The sequence below is a fragment of the Cavia porcellus genome, unplaced genomic scaffold, assembly GCF_034190915.1.
Source record: "Cavia porcellus strain 051 isolate PalLab524CR breed Dunkin Hartley unplaced genomic scaffold, mCavPor4.1 scaffold_4, whole genome shotgun sequence".
NCBI lineage: Eukaryota > Metazoa > Chordata > Mammalia > Rodentia > Caviidae > Cavia > Cavia porcellus.
The window spans coordinates 63,296,232-63,301,641 of record NW_026947487.1 but is presented as its reverse complement, the minus strand read 5'-3'; the positions used below and the strand labels follow the sequence as shown (position 1 = coordinate 63,301,641).

Genomic DNA, 5,410 nt, shown 5'->3' with positions numbered 1-5,410 from the left:
TAGCTTTTGCAGTTCATTTGTTTGTAGCCCTGCTTCTTCCTTTACATTCTTAATTCTTAAGTTATAGATCCTTGGGGCTGGGGATTTAACTTAGCGGCATAAGCACCTGCCTTGCAAGCAGGCGGTTGTGAGTTCGATCCCTGGTACCGATAAAAGTGAAAAAGACAAAAAAAAAAGTTATAGATCCTCTTATCATCTTCTAGCTTTTGAATTGTTACTGCTTGTTTCCTTGTTATTTTTAAGTTTTTCCTTTCATGCTCCCACATTACAAATCTGTCCTCCAGTTCAGAGAATCTACCCTTAGTTTCTTTCAAGCTATTATGCCAGGTTTCAATAGAGTTTTTAGTTTCCTGGTAATCTCTTTGAACATGCTTATGTATTCTATGTTTTCTCTATTTTCTCCATCAAACAATTCTCCCCTTTTTTTTCTGTTCTTCCACTTCACTATCTGTTTTTTCTTGGGAGGTGCTTAGCATTTCTTTAACTACTCTACTTATATCTTGCTTTACTTGGTAAATACTTCACTTTTGAACTCGTCTATGAGGTCCTGGAGATATCGCTTTATGTGTATTGGTGCCGTGCCTGATATTGCATATTTTCTGTCCTCATTCTCCTTTGCATTTACCTTTCCTGGATCAGTGTTCGCAGGATTGGGGACTGAGGACCCTTTCTTGTTGCTTCCTCTTTCCATACTTTTTGTTCCTTCCATACAAGTGTATATAGGAGGCTTAGTTTCTTTGTCAGTTACAGTTTTTTTGAATCGTGACAGCTAGGTGTTCCTGCCTACTGCAGTGTACTAGGGAGACACAGACCTAGGCAGCCTATGCTGGGCTCACCCCTCCAGGTCAGTCAACCTGCTAAAGGCTTCACTGCATTAGGGTGCACTGTCAGGCGCAGGGACCTGGTTTGCGCTAGCCTAGTGGGTCTTAGTCCGTGGTATCACCCAGGTCAAGCACTCCCCACCAATCCCGCTTGAGAGGGGAATATGTGACTGAAGTCACAGCAGGGTCCTGTTCCAGCTAGTCTGCCTGGTCCCAGAATGTCCTCTGTTGGAGCCTCCTAGTCTATGGAAGGGTGCCCATTCCTCTCAGTCACCGTAGGTCGCTGCAGGGCTCCCTGCCAGCTCTCCTCTCAATTTGGTTCACTGATTCCCACTCTCAGAGCTTTCCTGTCTCTATCCCTACTGTGCCAATTCAGATGCAGCAGTGGTGGCAGGAAATTCAAGCTGTGGTTTCCAGAGGCATGGGTTCCAGCTTCGACACTGAGACTTTAGCTGTTCTAGTCGTAGCACCGGGATTGCATTTCCAGTTGGTTTCTCGGGCTGGGGATTTAGCTCAGCGGCATAAGCACCTGCCTTACAAGCGGGCGGTCGTGAGTTCAATCCCTGGTACCGATAAAAATGAAAAAGACAAAAAAAAAAGTCTCATTCAATCCAGTTGGTTTCTCTCAGTTTAGTTTGTTCCTGGCTCGGCAGGGTATATCTCCCCCTGCTTAGGACTCCCCACACAGCATCATTCCTGGAATCTAAGCTGGCTACCTCAGAGAACCTCTGTAGCTGCTGTTATCCATCTGCCATGTTCTCCTAGAAGTCTCTCTCTAAAATTGAATTTCATTCAATGTCCACTTATTTATTGTAGATTTGGTTGTTGCAACCCAGACTGCAGGAGGAGGACTGGCTGATCTATCAAGCTCCATCTTAACAACTAGTGTGTTTTCTTCACAAATGAGCACTCAAATGTCAGGGTTTCTCAGTAAAATAAATCCTCCTTTCCCTTAATCCAGAATTTATGTATGTGAACACATCATTGACTTTCAAGGCCCAAACCTCCTCATCATATACCCCGTATGTTACTATATATCTCTGTTGGCCAAAGGACCAAACACAAATTGTCCCATCAGAACTGTCAGAAGTACTGGGTGCACTTTCTGTTCAACAGCAGTGCTTTCACATTGTCTGTGTGTCCTTTAAGCTTCAATCATTTTGCATGTTCTTGGACTACAGTACCCTTAAAATCTTCTCAGTGAACCCTGATATGGTGATTGTTCCAAGCTGTTTCATGGTCAGGCTATAAACAAGAATTTTTGTTCACATTTAAAGAAGAAATTGTGACAGTATTGAGGCAGTCAATGGTTTTAGAGTATTCACATCCCAAAGGAATATTTGTCTGTCCAACCAAGCTGATGTTACACGATCTTTATCCTTGACATATGCTAAGGCCTTAACATAATCCTTATATTTCTTTAACATTGACATACAAAATCCCTTATGTGCATTCCATACTTTTACTGTCATGTAAGAGGCAGATACTAATGTTTTCCCATTACAACAGAGTACAGTGTCTTTTACCCAACCAGTATGATGCTCCACAGATGTTATGTAAGGGTCCTGCTTGTGCTGACTGACACTCCATACTGTTATGATGGAGTCTTGGCATCTATCAAAAGTCTATTTAGAGATGGGTCCAGCTGCAGGGCATTGACTCCAGTTTGACTGTACTTCTCCATTTCATCTCAAATAACACAGGAAACCTGCACTTTCCTCCACCCGACAAGTGTTCAGCCTGTGATGGGCCATTTTGCATCACAAAAATGTTTGTAATTTCAATCAAGTCCAATTTATCTTTCATTGTTTTTGGCATCATATCTAAGAATTGTTTGAAAAATCCAAGGTCATAAAGATTTATCAACTGTTTTTTCCTCTAAGATTCTTACAGTTTGGCCTATGATGTTTACATTAATTTTTATACAGTAGAGGGTAAAGGCCAAATTCAGACTTTTGTATGTAACTCTCCAGCTGTCCCAGCATCATTTTTGGTTTTTTACTTAGTTTTTTTGAGACATGGTTTACTATGTAGTCCACACTGGTCTTGAACTCACTATGTACCAGAGGGTGGCCTCAAACTCATGGTGATTCTCCTGCCTCAGTCTCCTGAGTACTAAGATTACAGGCATGCACCACCATGCCAAGCTGCATCATTTTTTGAAAACTACTCATGTCCTGGATTCTTGCTCTGTTTATTAAATAAAAAGTTTATTAATAAACTTTATGCATTACATTTTTAGAGGATTGATGTCTGAACCCTCAATTCTTTGTAAGGACATGTCTCTCCTTAGGCCAGTACTAAGCTGTCTTGATTACCTTGTTTCTAATAGCATTTGAAATAAAGTGAATGCTACGGTTGACACATTTTGTCACCTGGAAAAGTTTAGAATCTTAACTAACTCACTCAGCAGTTCTGCATCCTGGAGTGTAGAGGAGACTCTACTGCCCTAGAATGTAATTCATTGTATCAATTTGAGATCAGAAGTTTAACCAAGATATTTAGCAGGAAGCCAGGGTCCTTACTTTATAAACATCCTCAGCTCAGAGGTGATGTGAGTGCTACATCAGCCCCGGGGGAGGCGTGGGTAGCCTGCTCACATTAGGAGAGAAGAGGATTGTTCTTTCCTGCCCTTTTGTTCTAATGGCTCTTACTGTCTTCTGATACTTTGAAGTGTTGTCCCTGTGCCACCCTGCCTTGAAGCCAGATGATTATGGACTGAAATTTCCATAAACTGTGAGCTAAATAAACCTTTCCTTTCTTGATTTTGGGCATCAGGCATTTTGTCTCAGCAATAAGAGAAAAGTGACCAAGACAGAGTGAATCATCCTACACTGTTCCTCTTTTTTGGATTAAAATGTTCCCACAAGGGCCAGGGATATAGCTCACTGGCACAGAACCTGCCTGGAAACCATAAGGTCTTGAGTTTGATTTCTGCTACAAAGAAGAAAGAAAGAGGAAGGAAAGAAAGCAAGAAAAGAAAGAAAGAGAAAGGAGAGTCCCCACAAATGTTTTTAAACCAAAAATATTCCAAATAGTAGCTAAGTACAAAAGTATTAGTAGTCAGAGTTCAGGACCATGGAAACAGAAGGCTTTGAGTCGTGAAGCAATGAAGACATAGAGAGGCTTGTGCCTTCTATGAAATGGCCCATAAGACCCATTCAGAATATGCACCAATTTCTAACAACTCTTTGTCTTCTTTTAATTAAACTTGCTCTTCCTTAAATACAAGCACCAAGATAAATGAGAGTAAGCTAACTCAGTCTTATTGATTATGTTTTCTTTAATCACTAGAGTTACTGATTTATTTTAATTACTAGAGACTATTTACTACTATTTTATTGCAAATGTACCTTGACTCAGCTACCATATTTCTGTAGAGAAGTGTGCTCTACATTCCAAATCATCAACTTATAAAATCTGAAACAACAAATTTGTTAACAAAGAACTAACTGAATGCAATTAATGACTGAAACCTATTATGTAAAGAAGTGGTATAGACTCTGTAAAGAAATATAAGTGGTATAGACTATGTAAAGTGAAATAGAGTATTACACAATGCTTAAAGAAAACTAAAGATGGATGCAGGCATAACTAGGAGAATGGGAGATTATATAACCAAAAGCTTCCAACCTATAACTGGCATCATGTGATCTCAGATAAGTGAGCAGATTAAACTGGCTATGGTAGTAGATAGAGTAGAGAGGTTAAACAGGAAGATATTAGAGTTGTAGAAGACAATGAAAAACCTTGATCACAAGCAGAAAGTGTTCATCTCAGACTGTAGGGCAATGGCTTACAGCCGTTTTCTCTCCTCCAATACATCTGAGAGGGTACCATCATAGTCAGGAATAATGGATGCTTGCTATTCCAGAGATCTTCAAACATAGCAATGAGGTCGTAAAATGGGATCAAAATCTTGGTGTGGGAAAGAGTAGTGAGGGACACAAAGTCATCAAAAAGCCCCATTGAAGACTGAAATGCCACCCCACAAATCATTCCACACCACCCTCACAGGGACTGGGAAGCCAGAGAAGACATGAGAACACAATGCCACTGGCTAGTGCCCCACAGCTGCATTTCATGAATTATCTGTGACCCTAAACACTGGCCAAATCAATTTCAGCACTTTTCCAAATATAATTCATAGAATTCTGCCACTTATTTAAAAGGTTCAGTACACACAAGTTGGAGAAAGCCCACATCACACATTCCCTTCAAACAAATTCAAAAACCATGTAAATTTTCCTATCAGAGGATCTAAAAACTCTCACAGTTAAGAAATTTGCTCCATTCTTTTAACAGTTTCCACACACTTAATAGCAAATCTATTCTCATATAATACCAGTTGACATCCTAGTCTACTGCAGAAAAAGCTGAAAAACTTGTGCCTGCGTTGGGGACATACCATGTGTGGTTCTGGAGCTATCATGGTGCTGCTTATACAATACAGTAAAGCACAACAAAGTGGCATTTTCCCCCACTGTCAAGAAACCGCACTCCTGCAACATTTCCCAGCTTGAATTCTTCACACACAGAACAACCACCCTCAGCCCTCTCTTCCACCCTTCAGGTCCAACAAAGTGCTT

General features: G+C 40.6%; 1 pseudogene; it reads right to left on the bottom strand.

Annotated features, from left to right (window-relative positions):
* Positions 1-1,596: 1,596 nt before the first annotated feature.
* On the bottom strand, positions 1,597-2,575 carry LOC100723964 (WD repeat-containing protein 48-like; annotated as a pseudogene).
* Between the last annotated feature and the right edge of the window lie 2,835 nt (positions 2,576-5,410).